Below are 26,023 nucleotides of genomic sequence, written 5' to 3'. Positions count from 1 at the left end.
TAGTCTTTCACACGGCGTCTCTGATCTTGATCCACACCAGAAAACTTTCTATCAATTGTTTAGGATATCTTCTACTGATGAATATATCTGTAAGTTTGGCCGTTTCTTCTTTTAAAATATTCTTATTTGATGTCAGCCCTGCTATCCTAATAACCTGACATTTAATCAGGTTCTTTGTATGTGAAAGGAGGTGGGATGTGGTAAAATGCACATATGTGTTGCAGAACATTGGGTTTTTATATATATTTGATGTAAAGTTGCCATCAATGTGTTGAATAGCTTCATGGACTTCTTATTATAGCTGTAGCTGAACTTTAAAAAATCTGTCGTAGCATGAAAATAATCTGTAAAATCATTCACTGTATTGTTAGATCCTTCCCATAAAATAAAAATGTCATCTAAAAAAATGCAAATACAACTTACAAAATTTGTAAAATGTTGACTTAAATACATACTCATGCTCCCATACAAAAGTATGGATACACTGGAGCAAATGCAGCCCTGCTGTTGCTTCTGTTATTTGCTTGTAATATTCCCTTTTTAAAAATATGAAATTGTTTTCAAGAACACTAATAATATAATCCTTGAATAAATTGATATCACTTGCTTTCAAAAAATAAAAAAAAAAATAATAAACCTTCATTGAAAAATTCCAACCCCACTGTGCTAGGAATATAAGAAAACAAATCTGTTATATTAATGGTGAGGAAACCTGTACAAGTATCATATACATGATTAGTAAGCCTCCCCAAAAAATCGGAACGTCTTTTAAAATACGAATTTTAGTTGAAAAAAATACTTTTAACATTTGGTGTACCATGGCTGCAAATGAATGAGTCTGTGGCCCTTGTGCACCCACTATTGGTCTAAATGGCAGATTTAAAATATCTTTGTGCATTTGGGGATATCAAATATAATCAGAATCCTGGGATTTGGATTTTTCAAATAGTTATACGAAACTGCAGTTATCCTCCGTTCATTCAAAAATTCTTCTAGCTGCATGCCTATCTTCCTATAAGATACATTAACAAGATTTTTAGATATTTAAATATAAGTCCTACAATTGTATAAAATATTTAACATAATACCAGGATAATTAATAGTGTCATACATGACTATCCCACCCCTTTGTCGGGTTTCATAACTCAGATTGATTTGTCCTGTGCAAGATGGTCCAAAGTTGATAATTCCCATTGTTTTCTGGTACTGCATTCTTACCTCACATCTCACTGTTGCATGATCTGAAATGTGTGCCTCCTGTATTTGGATCTCTTTTATTAATTTCATTACAATTTTTTTTATCTAAGAAACTGTATAAGCTTCTTGCCTGTACCAAAATGTTTCTTTTGAAGGTATATTCCCACTCATTTGGATTCCTTGCCCTCTATATGTCGATCCCCTTCCCTTGTCTCATTCCTTGGTCTAATTCCCTTGTCTACTTTTTGCTTTATTTCTTCCTTCCATAAATTGTTTCTCCTGTTCTATGGAGACATTGTAGCCCCTCTGCAATTATCTCTATACTATCACTTCTTTTCTCTGCCCAGATAGCAAAAAGGTATTCATCCCTGATTGGTGCATATATGTTTCTTATTGTCCAGCATGCATCTTCCACCCTTCCCTGCTGGATGAATTATCTACCTATCCCACTTTCTTTCACTTTCCCTGTGGTTGTCTGAAGTTAATTGTTATACTTTTTTTCTCCCACTGTGGTGGTGCTGCGGTAGCGCTGTCGCCTCACAATAAGACATTGTCCCATTCGATTCTTAGCTAGAGCGTCCTCTGTCTGGAGACAAGCGTGAATGGGTGTACCTTCATTGATGGTTGTGCTTCAGGGCTGGCAACTTGGCACATAAACATCTACTGCCAATCATTAGTGGATCGGTGTTCCACTGTGGCGACCCCCTAACCGGGAAAAGCCGAAAGACACAACAACCTTGCTATTTCTTCAGTTGGATAGACATAATACTGTATTTTCTCAATATCTCTGATTTTACTGGGACAATGTCACCCACCTTTTCAACTTTGCCTTTATGAAACTTTTTCTGAAAGGAGTTGATGAACCATCAATGTTCCATATAATTAATTGTATTTTGTTTGTTGTTTTTCCCTACTTTCTTGTTTTCCCACTTCCTGCCATGTGCCATAACCAATCTTTGGGCCTACCCTCTAACCTAAACGTTGTATTGTATGGCAGCTGCCTTTCTTTGGAACCCTCTGTCCCATCCCTGGCCTCTAGATCCCTGCCTTTTGGCTCTTACACATGTATGGATATGCCCTGGGGTTTGGCTTTTTTAGGCTTTTTTTTATGTTCCATTCCAGTGTCCATCACACTGGTACATTGCTTACTAAACCAGTACTGAAAACACAATCTTTCTATGCTATTGCATTTCCATTCATTGGTCTTGCCACCCCACTGTTGGTCACTAATCTGCTGCACCAGCTTTGATTGTGTGGTAGACCAACATTTTTTTCTTTATTTGCAGTCTAATAGCTCTTTAAAGTATTATTTTATTTCACATTTGCCTGTGGGTTGGTCTTTATTTTATCATTTCCTTGGCTCCTCCATACATTCCACTTCTTGTCCCCCAGTTGTTACATAACAAGTACTAATAAGTAAACTAAACCTATGTTTACTGCAGTAAATAGTTATAAGAAATATACATTGCTTATCTTGAAGGCTTGCCCCTCTGCCTCCCTTGACCGCATTGCCTATCATTGCCCTAGAACTGATTAATTTCATCCTATTGTTTGCAACCTTTTAATATTGTGTTAGCTGGGGTGTGTTTCACAAGGTAAAGATGTGTTTCATTTGAACTTCCTTGCTGCACTGTTCAAAGTGACCTGCTTTTCAGTGAACATTCAATTGACGTGTCTATTACTTCTTTTTGTCTTTCTGTGATTATTTTCAGCCCTGCTGTAGTCCTATCTTCCACCATTGTGGTTGTGGCACCCATCATAAATACTTCTAGCCAATGTGTTTATTCCTTCATTTATACAGCAGTTCACTTCTGAGTCACCCAAACCATCCAATGCACCATCTTCCCTTCTCATTAAAATTCTTCATTGCCTGTCTTTGCTTCTGCTGCTTTCTCTGCTTTTTTGCCAAAATCTCCCTTGTGGCAGGTTTCTCATTCTTCTGCAGCTTTGCAGATTTGATATAACTCTTTCACTTGTTTCCCTTCTGTCATCTTGTATCTTTTCTTATCTCTTTGTGGTTTCCCTTGAGATTGGTTTACTTCCTGCTCACCTTTTTTTACTGTTATGTGGTCCCTCTGCAATTCCTGTTTTTTCTCTCTTGCCTGCTCAGATTTCAGCATCTGACATTGCACATCATCCCAGTGTCTCTGCATCACCTCTCCTAATGACAAATTTGCTGTATCAGTCCATGTCAAAAGATGATTCAGCTTTTTAGTGCATGGGTTGTTTATCTGTCTGTGATATATTTTATGTTGTCTTTTTCTTGCACTTAATTGAGAGCATGAGCATTTTAAACTGTACTTTTTGTAAAAGAAAGTGCTTGTACTCCTTGAGTCCTTTTAAGTGTTGGGTGTACAGAAGGAAAGATTTTTCTCCTGTAGATTTTTCTTGTACTTAAGTGAGAGCATGAAAGAATGCTTCTGTTGCCATTTGGTTGTGACTGTAATGATCTTAGGCTGCATTAACAGTAAACTAAAAACCAAACAGCCATGAACTAAGAAATAAAACAATAAAATAGCACCAGGATAAGGCAAAGCACACCAGAACCACAAAAATATATTGGAAGATGTAACTTTATTAAAGTATGATGTCAGTTAAGTGTTTTCATTCCCCTAAGTGGAACTTCATCAGAACTAATTAAATAATCAAGCCATCAAATTTAAATATAAAATCACCAATCAAATCATCTTAGTTAATCATGCATCCATATAAATAACACTAAAAATGTTCATGCCATATATATGTATAAAAATATATAAACATGCAAACATGGGTTAGCTTATAAAACCAATTCATTTAAACCATATAATGTTTCAACTTTAAAATAGATAACAAAGAGTAAGATTCATTTAACCCAGGGCAAACTGTGGCATTTAATCTGATTTGCCATTTTAATTCTCTAAGATTCAAATTCTCAGCCGTAACTCTACCTGGGGGATCCTTGTTGACTTGATCAATAACTAAAAAACAAAGTTGTGGGAAGGGCAAACAGAAATATGCTTAAATAAAGCATGGTAGATTTCTTCCTTTTAATATCAATAATTGATAGTCCAGCACCTAAGGGAGGTGAAACTATATTTGTTGAGAAGTATAGACTTAGACAAATATACTGAGAAAATGTTTTTAGCGGGTTATTAGTAAATATTTACTGGCCACATTAGGTTCATGTATAGACATAACACAACATGGAGTTATCCATGGGAGATCCTATAGGACAAATTTATTATCATTCTACCGACTACTGTGGGAAGCACTGGAAAATGGGTTATCTGTGGATGTTATCTATCTGGACATGGATAAAGCATTTGACAGTACCCATCAAGACAAAGTAATATTTCAAATGTTGCAAGTCAATCTGAACCACTATGTAATAAGTTTGGTTAAGAACTGGTTATGTATTAGAACTAGTAACGCTCTCTTGGAGAATACTTTATCCAAGTCTTAAAAACATTCTAGAGTACCTCAAGGCTCTGTTTTAGGGCCAGTTTACTTGGACTGTTTATGATATAATTTTCTAAACCTCAAGGAAATTGGATTAGTAAGTATGCTGATAACTCTCAGATAGATTAAATTGTTACTAAAGTTGAGGATCACAGTAAAATCCAGGGTTGCTTGGATGAATTGCCCATGTGGTCATCTGTTAATTATATGGAATTTAATACAAAGAAAAAATTGTGTTTCTCATTTTGTTAGTAATAATAAGTTATATCCTTATGGATTGATTAATATCACTTTGGATATAATGAGCTATGTTAAACATTTGGAAATAAAAGTTGATTGTGAGTTTAATTTTGATCTACATCATATTAATATTATCTGAAACAGCTATCCAGAGATTAAGAATATCTGTATTTAGGAATAGTGAAATTTTGGTTCCACTATTTAAGACCATAGTTAGACCTGTGCTGATATATACTGGGAATGCCTGTATGTTTAATTCTTCACAGATTGAAGGCATGGAAAAGACACAGAGATTTTATATATGGCAGATAAAAGGTTTTAGGGGGAATACATATAAAGGTAGACTTAGGGAGATTTCTTTATTCTCAATAAGATATAGATTATTTAGGTGTGATTTATGTACACATGTTTTAAATCTGAAAACTTAGTGGTAACTGTGAATATAAGGAAAAAAAAGCTATCAGAAAAGAACTAGAAATTAAGATTATTTGCTGGTAATCTCTAAATGTAAAGGTGAATCAGTGAAGCTTTGGCCAATTCTTTTCATTTTAGAGCTGCTTGCCAGTGGGATTCCATGTCTCTTAGAATTAGAGAAAGAACAAAATGTGTTTCTTTAAAAATGCTTCGGACGAGTATTTGGATGATGGAGTTTATGATACTAGATGGATTGGAGTTAGGCTCCTTGAAGGTCTATTACTCCCAAAGCCTGAGGTATACAACATTAAACACTGAACATATCTTTTTTAAACTTTTGAAAATCCTCAGTATTGTACAGCCTGGACCATTCCCCTTCTTGATGCATTTACAGACAACCAAACATGCAGGGTATTTCAGCCTTGCAGCTGTTCCATTAATTCTAAGTTCAATTAATCTCATCAGCATAGCTTTCCTTTTCTTCCAGAGTATTTGTATGTAATTTTTGAACAACTTTGTGAGCATTACTGCAAATGTGATAACATTAAGTCTATTCGCTTGCCTCATTATTTAATTTTTATACCAATGTAATGGAAACATGCCAAAACATGGCTGGGTATGCTTTCTGGTCATGCTTATCATGTGTCCATTTAGTGTATCCTCTCTATTGGCCCTTTTCATTTTCATATTATCAAAAATCGTTAATGGAAAAAATACATTTCAAATTGCTCCAGTTCACTGTTGCTTCATCTTTTTTGTATTGCAGTAGTTCTGATTTTTGTTCTTTCTTGAGTGATTTTCATGATATCTCTTTCTTTATATTATGTATGTTAGTTCCTGTATTCCATAAATCTGCTTCTGCAGTTCAGCTTTAATTGTTGCTTCATCTTCCTCCAGGTCTCACAGCTTCCTGTGTACCTTTTCCATTTCTGCTTGTTGCTGCCCTATTGCTTGTTCTAAAGACTTTGCATTCTAGCCTGCTGTCACTATATTTTCAAACAAAAGGTGCAATTTCTTCTTATTATTTGCAGATTTAAAAACAACAATCTGTTCCTCATTTTGTTGATGCTCACATATATTTCCTTTTGTATTTTTTCTCTCTTTGCCTGGGAACACTAGTTTTATTCAAATTTTTGCAGGCCTTGTACAGATCTTTGGGCATTAGTAGCCTCTTTGGCTGAGCTCTTTAGGACTGTCCCAAAATTATATTCTTGACTTGTTTACTTTGTTTCAGTGAGAAAGTGAGCCAAGAGGCTTAAACCCTTTTCACTGTGCATGCTCCCACATGTAAGTACACATCAGCAGTCAAGTTGCAATTTATGGGATACTTATCTACCTAACTTTAACAAAAAAAAAAAAAAATATATATATAGATATAAATAAATATATATATATATATATATATATATATATATATATATATATATATATATATATATATCTGTGTGTGTGTGTGTGTATGTGTGTGTGTGTGTGTGTGTGTGTATATATATATATATATATATATATGTATATATATATATATATATATATATATATATATATATTGGAATCCCTATCAGATTACAGATTATTGAAATTTCAAAACTTTGAAAGTCATATAGTTAGAGCAATATGGCTGAAGTTTTCAAACTCTGAACGTTTTGAATGGAGATTGTGGTACAGCATACAACAGGAAATTTACCCTTTTCCACAATGTGGTGCGAACTTGGAGTTGGTGTATTTAATTAGTAGGGGGTGCGGGGCGAGCCTTTCCCACAAAAATGTTAAGAAATATATATTTTTTTCTTTTATTATTTATTGTTTTTTAATGTTAGAAGTTTTGAAACTCTAATCATATGTTTTCGGTACTTCAGTAATCTGACATAGATCTATATAAGTATATATATATATATATATATATATATATATATATATATATATATACGCACACATATAGGTTTGCTATCAGAATGTTGAAGTAATGTTTGGTGAACACCAGAATGTCGAAGTTTGGTTGAATGATTTCTGTGTTGCCAAACATTAGTTGAGCAAGACAGCTCATATCAGCTAATGCCACTGTGCATTCGCTGATATGAACCTCGATGTTAGGAGTACAGATTGCTGTACAGTGTGGACTGGGAAATCCATCCATTCCTTCACTGTAGTGTGAGCTTGGATATGAAGTATATATTTAGCAGGGGGTGTGGCGGGCACAGCGGCTTGCCCTTCTAGCTCCTATGTGGATATCCAGTTCACTAATTTGATGTAAATGTCGAATCTACTGAATTCGTTCATTTGATTCTACATTTAGACGTAATCAGTGTGCATGGAATTGACAGTATGGCTCAACATTCAGAAAAGAATATATATATATATATATATATATATATATATATATATATATATATATATATATTTAAAGTAGGGAATTATCAATGCCATATGCTGGTGGGTGTTTTGTCTACCAAATGTGATGATATTAAATTTTTAGCATATACTTTAATTCTATGTTTAGTACACCAGGTGTTTATAAGTGTAAGTTCCTACTGGAGAGCTCCTGTGTCAGACTGGGATTTGACAATGACTCCCAGTTTGCAATAATTCACAAATATGGTTAGCCATATATCTTGGTTTTAGTCTGTAGGTCAGATATATGTAAATACCTAAGAAAAGCAGTCGCAGTACTGAGCTGTGTGGAACAGCACTGATCACTTTTATGTTGTCTTACACTGTCCTACCACTTGTACCATATTCATTTTGTCTTTTAGCCAAGTAAGTATTCATCTTACCAAACAGGGGGTCTATTTGTAATGTCTTTAGTTTATTAATTATGTTAGCATGAGGGATGGCATTAAATGCCTTGGCCAAATCAAGGTAAGTAGTGTGTATAATGTGATCACTATCAACAGCTTTTGTTAGCTTTTCAGAAATGTTTACTAGGTTCATTAGACAACATATACATTTTCTAAACCCAAATTGCTGTGGATTTAGCCTGATAAGATTTTTAATATCTATTTAAATCAAATCATCAACAAGTATGTTGTAATGTTTTACATGCCATGCAAATGAGAATCATCAGACTGATAGTATTATAATTTCCAGGGGTCAGTAGTGAGGCCAGCTTTATGGAATGGCATCACAAGTGCTGTAGGCCATATTTCCAGGAAAGAGCCTGTAACCAGACTTGGGTTGAATAACTTATGGAGATGTTCCACCAGGGCATGTTTATATTATTTATCAAATAGCCCAATATTTTATCGCTTCCCAATGAGTAGGTGGTCCCAATCTTGGATAGCACTTTCACTAAAAATGTTTTCAGAGGTAATGGGAGGAGGGGGGAGAGATATGGGTATCACAGCTTTGGAAAGTCATCTTAGAGTGATATTTGAGCTAAGTATATTTTTTAGTATATTGGCAATGTCCAATGAGTTGAGGTAAGATTTTGCTATTCATTATGAGTTCTTTATATTGTCAAGTGTTTTTTAGTTTTCTAACATAACTGAAGAATGATTTGTAATTGCCCATGACTACAGTTGCAAACCTGAGTTAATGCCTACTTTAGTAGATCTTGTATTCTTTTATTTTAATTCTGAGTAAAATTTCTAATATTTTCCTCAGTCTGGTAACAAATTGGCTTATTCTCCATGATTTGTGAGTCTTTAGATCCATTTTATAATCTAGAACATTGCTAACCTTTTATAATCAATTTTATCCATGTCAAGTGGTCTGCCAGGAAGATTTGCTTTGCAATTTCTCATTGACTTTGAATTTAGATGTACCTGCCCAGTCTAGTAGTTTAATGCCTAGTAGTAGACCAGTACTACTGCATGGTACAGAAACCTAAGCATTAAAGGGATAGAATCAAGGAAACTGGAAGTGACATAGATGAAGAGGCAGAGATGGTAGGATGCACACTGTAGGACAAATGAAGACATGAGGCTATTACAGCAGAAATCCAAATTGCTCCAGTTGTGTAGAAGGTCAAAGAGGGCAAATTATGGAGGCTCAGTCACATGTGCAGGAAAGCAGAAAATAATCTGTTGAATTATATTTGGGAGAAACAGGAGGGAGGCAAGATGAAAAGAAGGTGTTCAGCAAAGAGATGGATGAATTGTGTGAGTGAAGATGGAGAGAGTCAGACATGACTTTAAACAAAGGTAGAAGAGTGGCATTGAACTGTGGGGGGGGGGGGTGGTGAAGACATCTGTCCAGACATTCTGACCCCATGTAGAAAAAGGGAAAAGGGCATTTATGATGATGATAATGATTTGTTTCTAGATAGAAGTACAAATGCTATACACATATTTATGTTGATATAAACTTCTTTGTGAATCTAATGTTATCTGCTGAGGCAGTGTCTTTAGTGGTGATGACATAAATGAATTCTGAGAATTCATTATTTAATTTGAGAAGATTTCTGTACTTGAAATCTTTGAATTCTGATACAGCGGTATCAGGGTGTTTAGACAATTTGAGATAAGTTACTATGTCATGAGTTACTAGTCAAGTTTTGTATGACGACACTGCATTTGTAAATATCAGATCAAGAATATTTGCTTCCATTGAGATTTGTATTTATTAGATGTAAAAACTCCTGTGCATATCCTTTATTGGAGGTGTACATACTCCAGCCAATTGATCTATAGAGTCTGTCAGAATGATGAAATTATTATGTATTGGGAGTTTAGGAGTTCATACATGATATTTAGGAAACTGACATGAACTTCTTGTGTCACAGAATGTGTACTCTAACAGACAATGAAATGATAGTTGATTTTGTTTACTGTGTTTTTAAATTCAGTAATTTCTGCCTGTAGGTCTCGATTAACCTATCTAATGGTAATATAGTCTGTGAAAATATGGGCATACCACCACATGTGGATTAGTTGGATATTTTTAACAATGGCATAGAATGGTATAATGTGGTATTAAAATGATACATGAGTACCATTTTTCTTGTAGTACCAAAGGCTACAACTAGATGACTACATTTTTCAATGAGTAAGAATTGCTTGAGGTATATTCATTTAGGAGTCTGCATAAAATAATTAGATCCTGTCATTTTGGTGAAAGTGTTAGCTATCTATGTGTCTCTATGGCATGAAGCATACAGAAACCTTTGAATTATTAATGGTGTTTGACTTCCTACCAGAAATATATAAAAATGTGGATTATGATATGCATAAAATGTGACTGTATGTGAATAATTGTTTGCATGGGATACTGCAACACTGATAGTTCTGTCATTTGCGTTGACTGGGAATGATGGGCCAGACTTACAATAATGTTATTATACCTTGCTGGAAAGATAGTGCTATGTATAAATTGTTTTAAACAATTATACTTTCACATGTATGACAGATAATTTGCAGAAAATGATGTTTACTAAAAAAAAAAAAACTTTAGCATTACAGTCCATCCACCTTCATTAATTCTTAGTGACATCACAAAATATCTTCTTATTTGATTATGCCACCATTTTTGAAGAGGTTAGCTGCTGGTTTGAACACCAATGTCATGTGTTTACCTGTGTACTGAAGAAGTGAAATGGATCACAGCATACTTATTTCTTGGCTCTGAAACAGGACTGAGTACAGATTCTTTGTCCTGGTGGTGCTGCTTGTTTCATCCTAGAACTTTTGTGATTAACACTTCATGAACAATTTGGGCTGGACCTTTGATCACAAATATCACTCAGATTACTTTCAACCTAAATCTCAGACAAGGGTTGTGTTTTTATCTAGGCCAAGTCACCAAACTGCCACAAGTCCATAGTGGGAAATGTTCTGGTATTCCAGCTCATCAGTAAACACACAAGTTGAGCTGACACCAGATCGAGGAGGTCCCAAAGTAAGAATAACGTTAGTAAAAACATTAATCACAATGTACAAAATATAAATAATAAAATGAAATTAAACAAAAGTAGATAAGTGCTTTTGGCATTTGCCTTCATCAGATCTTACTAGAAACCACAACATCTTCATTTTTAGCGTCCCAGTATTGCTTCAGCCAGTAAAATGATCTCCTTAATTTTCTCTCTTTCAAAAAGGGTTTTAAAGGCACCTTGTCATTTAATCCAGGCAGTTTATCTGCCTGCAAATCCATTATCCAACATGCTTCAAATAAGACACTGCTACTAGTTGTATAATAACTTTTAAAAAATCTACCCTAAGTAAACCAGAGAAACAATATCAAAACATAAATTATACAAGCTAACATATGGGTTTTCATCTTGTGCTTTTGTTGCTTACACTTAGAAAAGAAAAAGAGGAGTTTTTAACAAAAGAAGGAATGTTGAAAGATTTGCTTATAGTAAACATGCATTATAAAATTTATAAGTACAGCAGTGCAGCCTATATTTAAGCATAACTGTAAGACAATTTCTTTGGTTAAAGATGATTCATATCAACCTGTATGATTTCTTGATATGTTTTTTGGATTGTTAATTCTTGTCAACCTTAATAGCCTGAATTTAGAATATATCAGACTGGTTAATAATCATAACTTTACTATTATAATTATCCTATAGAATGTTAACACACTTTCTGACTAACAAGTAATGACTTGTCAGGCTCGGAGTATAGTGGCTGCAGTAGGGAGAAGGATACTTTTGATGCTTTGTTATCTTAAGTTTAGGAGTTATAATAACCTCATGGATAGAAAGGGGTTCATGGTTCAGCTTTTGATGCTACAATGTTTCTTATGTTTTTTTTTTTTACTTGCCTCAAGTATATTAGCCAAACTAAAAGGAAACTAAAACATTTTTTTTTATTCATAGCTCTACACAAACAAGAACTTTTATACATTATTTTGCCTAATGGAATACAAGTTCAATTAAATCTACATATATCAGTATTTAAATTTGAAGGTGAACTCAATTAATGTTATTGGGTTGAATAATAAATGTAAGAAACTAACTTTTTTTAAATATATTAAAACTATAAACCCCCCAACTGATATTTTTGCAAGAGACACATTTATTAACTGTATTCAGCTTCAATGGTTTTACAGTATTAACAAGTTCATCACATAAGAAAAATAAAACAGGAGGGGTAATGATTTTATGGAAAAATTCTGTCATTATGTCAAAAAGAATAAGCTCATATCAAGATAAATTTGGGATGCTTTGTATGTCAACTATCTCAATAAATAGTAAACTGTATACTTTTTTTTAACTTTTATTGGATACCTGGCTTGAGTGCAAGTATAGTTAAACAACAGTTAGAAGAAGTAATCTGGCACACCAAAGGGAATGTAATAATAGCTGGGGAATTCAATTGTATACTAGATGATAAAGGAATCTATAAATACCAGAAGGAAAACTGCAACATCAAAAACACTAGCATAATTTGTTATATTGGGTCATGTCTCTCTACTTCTATAACTATTAGAAAAGGTACTAAGCAAGGATGCCCACTTTCACCTTTACTGTTTGCATTAGCAATTGAGCCTTTTGGTAACTATGTTAGACTGAACACAAATTTTAAAGACATAGTAAATGGGAATAACTTAGAAATGAAAATACAATTATTTGCTGATGACATCTTGTTGACAATATCTGATAAAGATAAATCATTAACTGAATTATTCTAAACAATGAACTTCTTTCACATTGTTTCTGGTTTTGTGTTTAATGAAATCAAAACTAAAATGTTATTAATTAGCTCAAACAAAAGGGAATTAAATAATGACTTTGTTAAGTACTTAGCACCTGATAATAAAATTAAGTACCTAGGAATCTTACTAACTACCAGCACTAGAGTGACAATAAATATTAACTATGTTCATATACTAAGCCAAATGAAATAATTAATGCATAAATGGAATAAGATGTTTTATACGATGGAAGATAGGTTGAATATAATTAAATCAATCATTTTCTCAACATTTTTATATTATATACAATCCTTTTCCATCCCTTCTACTAAGATAATTATAAAGCAGTATAATAAAATGATGCTGAATTTCCTTTGGTTTAACAATTAGCCTAGAATTGAGATTAGCCATTTAAAAGTTTGGGAGAAGGGAGAAATTAAACTAAGAGAGACAGAGATTTATTCATTGCATCTATTACTAAAACAGTTACTCTATGGCTGAACTCAACCTATGCAGTCACATGTAAATTACTTCATGAATCTATATGTAATATTAATAACTCAGCCCATAAGCAATATAATATAAATCCAACAAAAGTCTTGCATAATGTGATGAAATAACATATTTAATAAAAGTATAAAAAAGTATATAATTGTTACTGAAACAATACTGTTTAGAAAATATATAAACATGAGCTCAGATGTAAAGACATGTTTTTTATATACATCCTATAGCTTGTACAGAAGAATGTATAACTACCTTTGATTCAAATGTAATTAAAGAGCTTAAAGAAAAACAAAATGATTTATTGGTATCAAATACTCAATGATAATACACTACTCACACTAGATCAAATCAAAAAGAAATTTGAATTAGATGATAAATTGTGGCTACCAATACACCAAATAGGACAGTACATTACAAATAAGTGGGAATTGATTGCACCAACTTTTAAAAATAATATTCCTAAGTTCATAGATCTTGTGATATTTTTAATAAATGATGCTTATAAAGGACAAGGATATATATCCAAAGTTCATAAGACACTTAAAGAAACTAAGAACTATACCAATAATAGTTATTAGAATTATTATAATCAGGTTAATCAAAATGATCCTGATAAAAATGAAAACTAAGTGATCCTTTTATCACCAAGCCTTACAACCAAGTCAATTCAGTGGAAACTATATGCATGGAAATTCCTACATAGATCCTTTCTAACCCCTCATAGATTAGAAGTAATATATAAGAAACATATTGATTGTTAGAGATGTTAATCACATACAAAAGCAAATTGGGATCACATGTTTTCTGATTGTCATTCACTGAATAATATTAGTTTGAATTTAATTATTTCTTTCAAACAATTTTTAATGATATATTTTAGTTAACCAAGTCATTAGTTTTGTTTAATTTACCCATACCACAATGTGTCCCAAAAGTAAAATATCCTTTACTGTGGACATTGATTGCCATTGCATGTAAAGCCATAACAAGTTACTGGAAGAATAAAGCACCACCAACTTTTCAAGATTTAAAGAAAATCACAGTCTTCATGTCTCAAATGGAAGTAGCAACCATAAAGAAACAAAATGATAAGACAACATCATACATCCTTTATTGGCAGAGAGTTGACAAAATATTGGACAAAACAAATTGTTCTGATTAGTCAGCACAGCATCTTAATACAAATTGCATATTGTATATGGAAACGTGATGTTATAGATTGTATACATAGGCAATTGTATATAGTTTATTTTGTAAATAGTTGATTAATTTATTATATTATATTATTTTATGTTTTGTCCATTTATGGTTCAATCTGTTTGAAGATATGGAAAACATTTTATTAAAAAAATCTTTGAGTAAAAAATAGACTCACTTCTGTTTGTCAGATCCCCACCTCTTCAGTGAACTGATACTTTTCCTTGCAGAAAATGCAAGACCTGTAGTTATATTAATTCTAAGAACTGTTTTCAGCACCCCATAACTGGGAGAACTTTTCATCTAAGGACTTATACAGTTTGTTCCACAAAGAATGTGATATAAATTGCTGAATGTGCCTCACGCAGTAGTTTTTATGTTGGCAAGATAACAGATCAGTCAAAGATCAGATCTTATAACACCTCAGTGACATTGGCCTTTGTAATAGAACTAATGCTTTTTTTCAGCATATTTCAGCTCATGCTGGACATAGTTTTTGCTTTATGGTATTGGAATTTGTTCCTGAAAACTTAAGTGGTGGGGATTTTACAGACAGAACTGAGTCTATTGAAGCACGTTGGATAGTGGATCTGCAGGCAGATAAACTGCCTTGATTAAATGACAAGGTGCTTTTAAAACCCTTGTTGAAAGACAAAACATTAAGGAGATAATTTTATTGGCTGAAGCAATACTGGGACTCTGTAAAAATGAAGATGTTGTGGTTTCTATTAAGATCTGATGAAGGCAAATGCTGAAAGCATGGGTCTATATCACAATGTCAAACTAGCAAAAGTTTGATCATTGTAATATTGAATCCTAAAGTCCGAAACCCAACAAAACCAAAAACACAGAACAGAGATTTTTTTTCCCCAGGGAAAAAATAATCTCTGTTCTGTGACAAAAAAAAAAAAAAACAAAAAACTCAACCTTAAACTTAAACTAAAGTGGTGGCTTCGCCCCCCCACCCACACCTCCCACTTAAATATACCAACTCAGAGATCGCACCACAGTGGAGGAAATAGCAAAGCTCAGAAAACGGCCCACCGATTTTTTTCCCCTGGGATAAAAGTCGATGTGTCGTGGCTTCACTATTTTTAACTTTCTGACTTTAGGGTTTGATATTACAATGTTCGAACTTGTTTTAGTTTGATGTTGTAATATAGACCCAAAAGCACTTATCTCCTGTTGTTTTATTTCATTTTATTATTTATATTTTGTACATGGTGATTAAAGCTTTTACTAATTTTATTCTTACTGTGGGAACTCCTTGCTGTGGTGTCAGCTCAACTTTTTGCTTGTTTATGAAAGCAAATGCTACCTGCAGTAATGGGAACTTTTCTCTGGAATATGAACAATTATTGCAGAAACTGAACTAACTGCTGGGCAGGTAAACATGGTGTAAGAACCTACACAAGCAAATGTTTGCTTGTTTTGTTTGTTCACTTAACTGCTTTAGCAGTTCCTGGAGTGTTTGTTCTGTTTAAGGTATTCCAGCTCATAGATGAATATGTGCCAGGCCTTTCATGAGTGGTCTATGCATGCATGTTGTTACTTTCTCCATGTCTTTTTGGGTATAACAAATAATATTGCTCTATGAGTTAACCAAGTAAATCCAGTTATTGCAGATGACATGTTAGATGTTGGCTGTTTATTCCCATTCAAGTTTTTTGAAGTTGGGATAATGGAAAGAAGTGTAACTACAGCCATAACAGTCTGAGATATCAACTGGCTTTTTCCCCAAAGGTACTGTTAAAACATCTATGACTGAAACATCATACATTAAGCTGGCATTCCAGTCTTCATAGTTTTTGGGGTGGATGTTATTCAAGTTACTGTGAGTGGTAACTAATTTGAAAAAAATCATGTTCAAATGATAGAGGGCAAAATTGCATAACTACATTAATAATGTTGATTCTGTTAATATTATGACTTTATTGGCAGTGTGTATTCTTTATTCACCAGTGGACCTCAACAGTCACTGTGCAGTAGCATGAAACTTAAAGGAATCTAAATATACTTCATATCTTTATAAACTAAAATAAATCATTAAACTGAAATTTAACTTATATAACAAACTGAAGAAATGCCCTCCCTCAAAAAAAATAATATTAGCCACCAGAAACATACATCCAATTCAAATGCTTTACTGAATCTAGGTGATAAAAGAAGAAAAGTAACAGTCAGAACTGTAGCAATAATTGCCACATTTTCAGTCATAGAAGTACACTCAAATGTATGTGTATTATCTGAATAAGTAAAAGATATCTGATAAGGAAACTGAAAAATTAAACTCAACAAACAAAAAATGATGCACAACCTGAAGAAACAGAAGGGGAATAAGATGACACAAAAACAGTCCCCAAAGCAAAAGAAAGCAGCCACTTTAAACTAGGAATCAAATTACATACACACACACACACACACACACACACACACACACACACACACACACACACACACACACACACACACACACACACACACTCACACACACATACACACACACTGCATGCACTGTTACCCTACTGCTGATAAAATGATAAAAGATAAAACTTTCAAGCTTCACTTGCTCAAGGTTCACCCTGCTGATGGTTGTATTTCCTTCATAAGTAATCAGTCTACAAGCTGTGGTGGCAGTGATTACAACAGCTATGTAACACTGTAGTTCATAGCAGCATTAACTAAAATAATTTAAACTTCTCAATTAAAAAAATACAAACATTTCCTTTTCTGCTCCACTTGTGTGAGAGGCGACAGATATAAATATCGCAAGCTTTACAAATTAGTTGGGCTACAAATATAAACCCATGACATTGCTAACAAGTGATGCAACATTTTTCTGCAATAATTGTTCATATTCCAGAGAAAAGTTCCCATTACTGCAGGTAGCATTTGCTTTCATAACAGTTTTAATTCATAATGGATATTTATGACTATGCCAAAAGCAATAGACAGACAATGCAGCCTTTAAATAAATGAGATATTGTGTAGCATAATCCACCAGGAAGGTAAACTTAAATACATTTATAAAAAAAAAAAAAAAAAACAGCAACATACCTTTACAGCAATTCAGTTATTAAAGTAAAAAAAAATGTTCAAGTTAAGTATTACTATCCAGCTCTCTGGATACTCTCCTCTTCTACAATACAAGTTCCTTATCAACATGATTAGATTTACACACAGATTCAGCTCTCTGAGGACAGTGAATATGCAACTCTGGTTCTGAGCTCATTAGCATTCATGAGTTTCGCAATCTGAACTAACTGCTGGGCAGGTAAACATGGTGTAAGAACCTACACAATATCATGCACACACCCTAAAACTGCAAAGACAAGCACTTAGAAGTACTTGCAAGTGTAAATGATTAGTTTGACTGCAGGAATAATCAGTGTTTCACACTCCTTACTATTAGATGGATGCTTATTGAAGGTAAATAAACTTACCAAACTATCAGGGATTACATTGACTGACTTAGTAGAGAAGCATAACATTTCTATGAAGTAGTTATAACTACACTGTTGTGCCTCTGAGTAAACATTTGTCTGCAATTCTAATGAAGATCATTACTCAATGATACAGATATCAAAAGCAATCCAAATGTCATCACATTCATGTTAGAAAAGCAGAGATAAAAAATTATCCTGGCAAATAAAAGAAAAGAAAACACCAGCAGTGCTAGAAACATTTGTTAAATATTGTGGGAGGAAATGTTAGATTAACTGTTGCCAATAACCTGTTCATCCACACATCTATTGGTAATTTACAAATGATAACTTTCAGAATTTCTTTATATTGAACCTTTAATGCTAGTTGACATAATGTAACATCTTGAGTATATCTAATCTACTTTATTCATCCTGAAATATGTCTGTATCACATAGGGAAAATGATCTCAAGTATGTGTTGTTACTGCCCTGGTTAGATGGCTGATATCCAGAAAAGGTGCTGTATGTGTGAACATACTGATGTTTAAGGAGAATATGTTCATGTTACAATACAGCAAACCTGAGGAAACATCAGAAATGTATATTTTAACTACTTGTTTAGAATGCTTCCTTTTCTGTTTTTCTTTGTATTCATCCTTTGCATATTGTTTGGTATTGTGCACTATTGACTGGGAACATTCACTAGTAGTCGATGTCAGTTAATTTTCTAAGGTAAAAACTGACAAATATCATTTGGAATGACATCAACAGTACAACTGTTACTGGCTCTTGTGCACTTTCACCAGCACTCTGGACAGTGCTCAGTGAAGAAATTCCACCTGTCATCTAACTGTCTCTGTGGCATATGGTGTAAGTGAAGTTAGCTTAGAGAAAGAGGGCACATAATTAAGTGTTTGAATCCAGTTTAGTGACATTTTTTTTCTGACAGGGTTCAGAATAATTATTGATACCCAGTGTAGTATATGAAATGAACAGGTTAAAGTCTGTGTGATAAATGGTAGTAATCTTATCAGTAGTCAAAGTGAATTGCTTTTACAAATGTGTGGTTGTTGGAAACTCACTTATTCTCACTATTAGAAAAAAAATATGTGCTATGGATAATGTAACATATGACAGTCTGTAAAGTGTGATAACACAAAAACATTAACATGAGAAATGTTAACGTATCTGTCATATGTGCTGCATTACTTATCCATATCTCATAATTAGTAATCCTGCCAAATATTACATTTTCTTAAGTCATTATTAATTGTAAATACACTGTCAACATGAGCTCCTGCAGTTTCTGTGTGTGTCCCCTGTCTTAAAAGTTGTCATTACATGAAATCAATATGATACATAACACAAATGCTACTTGATATGTGGAAACTAGATGTGAAAGGATGAACGTGACATGTTAATGCTACAGGTGCGCTCTTTCTTTCCAGATATATCCTTTAATTGTATTATTTCTCAGTATAATTTCTTTATATATTTATTCATTCATTTTATTTTGTCTTTTGCATTTGAGTGTACAGACATGGTTCACATCTGAAGACAAAAATGAAAAATGTAATTTTGGCTACCTTTTTGTTACCAGTGTTTTGATGTAGTAAAATCAGTACTATACTTGCTGTTAATAACAACATTTGATATGCACAATGTTAAAAATGGCAGTTCATAAAGTATGAGAACAGGAATGTATTAAGAGGATAATGTGGAGATATATAGAATATATTTTAACTTACTAATCCATATAGGCTAATTTTACTCATTACAGTAATACATTCCCATTTCAAAGTATGTCAATGTGAATTGTGTGTGGTGTGTCACAAATGAGATGATGCAATTTTCTGTGTATTCCCAATTCTGTATAATTGCAGTTACCTGAAGCTCTGATGATATGCAACATTAAGGCAAGTTCCGATGGGGCAAGCCAATATTGAAAGTATTATTGATAGCTAGGTGTTATTCTTCCATTAAAATCTTATATCTTTTCTTTTTGTTTTATCTTTTGCATTAGTACTCTGCTCTGCAGCCCATTTCATGGACGAAGGAAAAACTTAAAAATTTAATTTGGGATGCCTTCTATAGTGCAAAGAAGCCAGGAACCACTGTGCTGCCATCAGCGCTCTGTATAGTACAGAGTGAAAAAAATGCACCTTTTAGGAACAGATCTCTGTGGTACAAGCTATTACGTACATTCAGTTCAGAGAAGAAGCAGGGATTCTGGTGGGTTCCAGTCTTTAGTATGGACATTTTTGCCTACAGTGTCATATGAAAGTACTGACACCCTTTTTGGGATATGAATTAAATGTCTCAAGTACAAGTGAAAAATGCTGAATGTGCTACCTATAGACCTTGTGAATTGTTGTTACCAGGGTTTTATTGTAGTATAATCAACTATACTTCTTGTTAATAATTTACTATGCATGATGTCATAAATGACAGTTCTGAAATTGTGATAACTTAAATAATATCTAATGTAAATTACTAATACATCTGTAATACATTTCACTTTCAAATATGTCAACATGACATTTCACATTCAGACGTTTCATGGCTGAACGCAAAAAATTATAAATTTAATTTGGACTGCCATCTGTAGTACAAACAAGCCAGGTACAGTTGTTCTGCCATCAGCACTCAGAATAGTAGAGTGAAGAAACTGCACCTGTTAGCTATTTATCTCTCTGACAAAAGTTGTATGTGAAGTGAGCTTAGAGAAAGAGAACATGTTATGCAGAGTTCAAATTCAGTTTACAGGTATTTTTACTGATGGAGTCTGAATGGTATTTGTAAAACACTTTTGAATAGGATTGCAACAATAAATATAAATGGATATCATAAATATGATTTTTGCCATAATTTTGTCTTTTAGTCCAACATACTACGTGTAAATTATTGTAACCATGACAATGAAGATAGTTCATATTAAATGCACTTACATAGCTATGATATGTACAATAGTTTTGTTCTAATTATTATGAATCAACCCATTTCATAACTGTGTGTTTAGGACAGTATGCGATGAGAAGTATATATGGAATATAACCCAACATATATTTCTTAGTTGAAGGAAGTCCATTCATCTGAAATTTATTTATAACCACACAGACTACCTTTTAAATAGAAATGCAGTCACATGAGTACTTAAAATCACACACATACTATCAGCCCTTAAGTACATCTCCTTTTCATTTAATTAGTATATCTAAAAGTAATATAAACTAAAACAAAACAGCACCAAAGCACGGCAGTGACCATAAAAATCACAGTTTTAATAAAAAGTATACAAGGTAAGTGCTTTCACACAATCAATGTTCTTCATCAAACCATACAGTGCATTGATTGTGTGAAAGCACTTACCTTGTATAACTTTTAATAAAACAATGTTTTTATGGTCACTGCTGTGCTTTGGTGCTGTTTTGTTTTAGTTTATATTACCTTTTGGTTAATCAGCACCATTTATTCTGAGGGGACTATTCATTCTTCATAAATCTAAAGTACCACTTAATAAAGGAGGTTCTCCTGTGAGATTGAGAGCTAATAGGCAAAAGTTAATTTTTAGCATTATTTTTTACAAACGTTTAATACCCAGGTGGTACTACTCAATTATACTAGTGTGGATGTCCCAATAGCTCAATATGTCACAAATCATACCATTTTAATTCCAACCAACAATGAATATAAAAAGAAAACATAAAGCATTTCAGAGTTTAACATTGAAACATGTTTCACTAGGTTGAGCATCACACATGGCTAAGTATTACTGCCATATTTCTCACCTTCCATGCTTTTTGATGTAATCAGTCGTATGTCTTCCAAGACATTTTTATGCATTAAATTGCATAAATGCAGCTGGTGAGGCTGACATGCCATTGATCTAAGTCTCTCTTTTGTCCCTCTGCTGTTGAAAACAAAATTGTAATCAGCATAGGGAGCTAGACTGACCATTGTCATTCGGCCAACCATACCACTACAGGAAGGACAGACACCTAGCACAATTGAGTCAAAACCTGTCTGCATTACCTCCACAAGTCCCACCCTACCTGCTCCATCTTCATCAGGTAGCTTTGCCTTGGTTGCAGGAGAAGTACTAGTGGAGATTGTGATTTTGTCACACGTCATGATCTGAAAGCTCTGGTGGAGGACATTAATGGAGAGCATACTTGATGCCCAAAATTGGCAGTGTTGAAATGTTCTTTCATCATATTGAAATACTGATGCCATGTCTAGCACTGACCTAAGAAACTGACACAGGAGAAAGGGATGAGAGTTCTGAAGGTAAGGATTAGATTATCACTGTCCTTAAGCTGGACAAGAATGGACCTCTGTTGTCCCCTACCATTCCCCAACATGGAGTCCCCTAACCTTTTCTGTCCATCACCATCCCTATGTGTCTCATTTGTCCTGTGTGTCTATGCTTGCTACCCAATCTAAATGGGTGAGTTTTTGCCTTCTCCTGCACTATTATGGTTTTCTTTGCACAAATGTGCTTAAACCAACTGTGCAGTAGGAGTACAGAGTAAAGGCAGTACTTTGAAAAAGTTAGTCTAACAGTTTTCAGACTTCTAGGTGTAATGAAGTAGGAGTATATAGTCTGTTTATATAATTCACATTGGTGCATTGATGTTTTTATGTGATGTCAAGGGTTCAGTTTCAGATGCAAGTCAAAATATTATCTCATGTCATTTTATATTCCAATCATCTGCTTAAGTACAATCTTCTGTATTTATCTCCAGTGACAATATTTTACAAACCTACATTTTTATTTTTTGAATTTATATTTTCTAATATTATATTCTTAATATATTTTTTATTTGCATTTATTTTTCCAATACACAGTGATGAGGCTTCTGAAAAGATGTTGCAGCTGAACCAATCAATAGTTTTGCCATGCATTATTAAGAGACACTTTATCAAGGCAAGTATTATTTCTATTAAAAGGTTTATCCTGTTTAAACAAAAATGCTGTTGATTATTGCAAGTAGAGAATTTTCAAATAAGTCAAGATCACATTATTTTCTGTCTTTTCTGTTCCAAATTCTGAACTCTCTGCACAGGCATTACTACTTCATGATGACTAAACAAGCTTTTTCAGACATTAAAGGGATGCATCAGTGTATAAGAACCTTCTTTGTAGCTCTGTAAGACAAATGCAGTATGATTTTAGGCTCAATTTGAATATTCTGAGCTATTAATAACTGTCAACAAAATTGAGAAAGAGCAAACCCCCCCCCCCCCAAATACCTCAAAACTCACAAGCTGTCACAAATAAATATGAGTACAGTTATATGAAAAACCCAGGCATACATGCATACAATTACATAAAACCCAAACACACATGCACGCGCACACACATACCCTCATGCATACAAGCACATGCAAATACTCAAACTTACTTCACATAAAATAAAACAATCCTGCAATACCTGAACTACAGCACATGGACTGCTGCTCCCTGCAACAAGAAGCCTGATTTATAATAGTTACTTTTATAAATCACAGCAAAGATGAACACAAAGCAATACATTGGCTTGCTACTGTCATTAGCCCTTACACTAGGCAGCTCTTCCTTCAATTATCTTCTTGCAGCATGACCAGTGAAGTGTTTAAAATATATTTATTATTAATTAATGTATTTATTTGTACTTGTTTAACAAAGTAGTGCCGTGCTGTCAATGGAGTATTTGTGGGGACAGCCTGACTGAAAAGAATCATACATGTAATGAACAAAACATATTTACAGATACAAGGAAATTCTACAAAGCATATACATATTTACAGGTATAAGAATATGCTACAACATTTAGCTCAAGAAGCAGCTTACAGTGTCAAAACGTAGATGGAAGAATGGAATCATGTTGAGCAGATTTTGTGACAGCATTTCCACATTTGGACTACATTCTGCAAAATGCTTCACAAAGGACACCAATTAAGATCTTATTATGAAATATAAAATCCTTGTGTTATATTTGGGGAGCGTACAGCATTTTTGATATGTGAGTGTGATGAGTAGGTCGTGGTAGATAATAGTGTCGTGGGCAATATTTCCAACAAAACAGAAGGAATCATAAACATCTTCACTGATCTTATTCACTAAACTAAAGACAAAAAGAGAAACTTACCTTCTGATAGAACATAACTGTGCAGTTATGGTGTCTCACTTTACCTCAGTATCAGCTATCTACATTTTATTGGATAAAGCTTGTAGCACATGATTACAAATTCAAGTATGACAATGTTTTATTACTTGTATGGCTTGGTGTAAACAAAGCAGGATGAATCTCTTAGTCTATAACAGCTTTGCTTGTTTGTCTATTTATTTATTTTTTTGTCTGACTTAGTTTGGATGATCAGCATGAATACTTTTCAAACATCAACTTAATAAATCCATATAGTTTGAGAGATAGATAACCTAGTACAACAAGGAACAATACAGTAGGAAAGAAGAGGGCACGGCTAAGACAAATATCTGCGTAAGTATACCATTCAGTGAAAAAAGTGTGCAAAACCCACACTACTGCAAAAGTCAAGGCTGTTCTATCAGGCAAATTCGTCACCTTCAAAGGTGCAACAACCTCAAAGTCTTATATAAAGTAACGGGGTGCAAGCAGCCAGCAGCACAGAGAATTTTGGGGTATACCTCCTACTTTATATAGTTGCCTTTGAGGATGCTGCAAATTCCCAAGGTTGTAAAACTGACATTCCACACTAACCACTTTGTAGAAAATTATATTAGCACTCCTATCCTGTACAACTATTCTTTACAACTACAGTCAGTAGAAGATAAAATTAATGAAATAATGTAGAAATCAGTTCAAAATACACATACTGGGGAGATCAGAATCCTTACTATAAATAAGATAATGTATAAATATATACAAAGTATCTGCAAATACGTATATAAATATAAATGGAAAGATAGATATGCAAAGAAATAAAAAGTTGACATTAAGGTTGGTTGAATGTGTCAAGGCATGGATGGACATGAGTTTTACAGGTATATGTTCTGTTTATATTTATTAAAGATCATACTCATTTAACAACTAATACAAATCATACACGCATTTATGTATTGAAAGTCATACATAAAAATATGTTCTATATAATGAAATCACATACTAGTACACAAATAAGTTTATATGCATACAGAATAGTGACACATCTGTGTGTATTCAGTTTTTTCACCATTTTTCTTCACTGTGGTACAACTGTGGAACTGAATATATAATTATGGGAGTCTGTGTAATTTGCTGTGAGTGTGAGGGGACGTGATTTTCCAGTGCAAGAAAAAATATTTTTTTTGTATATTTTTAGCTTTTTTGGCTCAGCTTTTTCAATATTTAACTTTCATTAAATAGTGGGCTGAAAAAAGTGATCATCAACATATCTTAGGTAAACCTACATCATTTGGTGTTTACATCCTCATGTCTATAGAACCACTCAGTGGTGCATGAAGAATTACTAATGCAAAGCGTCACCTAAACAAGTAATATTGCAAAGAAGTTATTGTCTCTTAATAATGAGACAGACTCTCTATGTAGCAGAGTAGCTTGTCTTTGACTTAGTTTCCTAGTTATATAGCAGACTGGGTGTTCCTCAAATCCTCTGTAAGATAACACAGCTCCTAACTTTACTTCAGATGCATTGATGCATAAGACAACCAGTTTTAAGGAAGTCAAGGGCAGATAGGACTGGTTGTGAACTTAAGATGGCTTTCCGTTTTTAATAGCCTCAACTGCTGATACGTCTACCTAATCTGCGTGACTACTTTTCGATGTGTAAGGTGTGTCAGAGGATAGGCTATGGTATCATCATTGAGCACAAATGTTCTCTATTAGTCTTCTGGAATACTTTCACTTTGGACCACATTCTCTCCTTATCAGGCTTCTGTCAAAAAAGCTTAGTCTTTGTAGCATTAACTGTAAGTCTTGCCAGTGTTAAAGAGTATATCATGCTTTGCTTTGGATAAACATGATGCCTAATTATCTGAATAAATTGCTATGCCAACAAGGTAT

This window comes from Protopterus annectens, chromosome 5.part0 (genome assembly GCF_019279795.1).
Source record: "Protopterus annectens isolate FY-2018-M chromosome 5.part0, PAN1.0, whole genome shotgun sequence".
Lineage (NCBI taxonomy): Eukaryota > Metazoa > Chordata > Ceratodontiformes > Protopteridae > Protopterus > Protopterus annectens.
Note: the sequence above shows the minus strand (reverse complement) of the source record.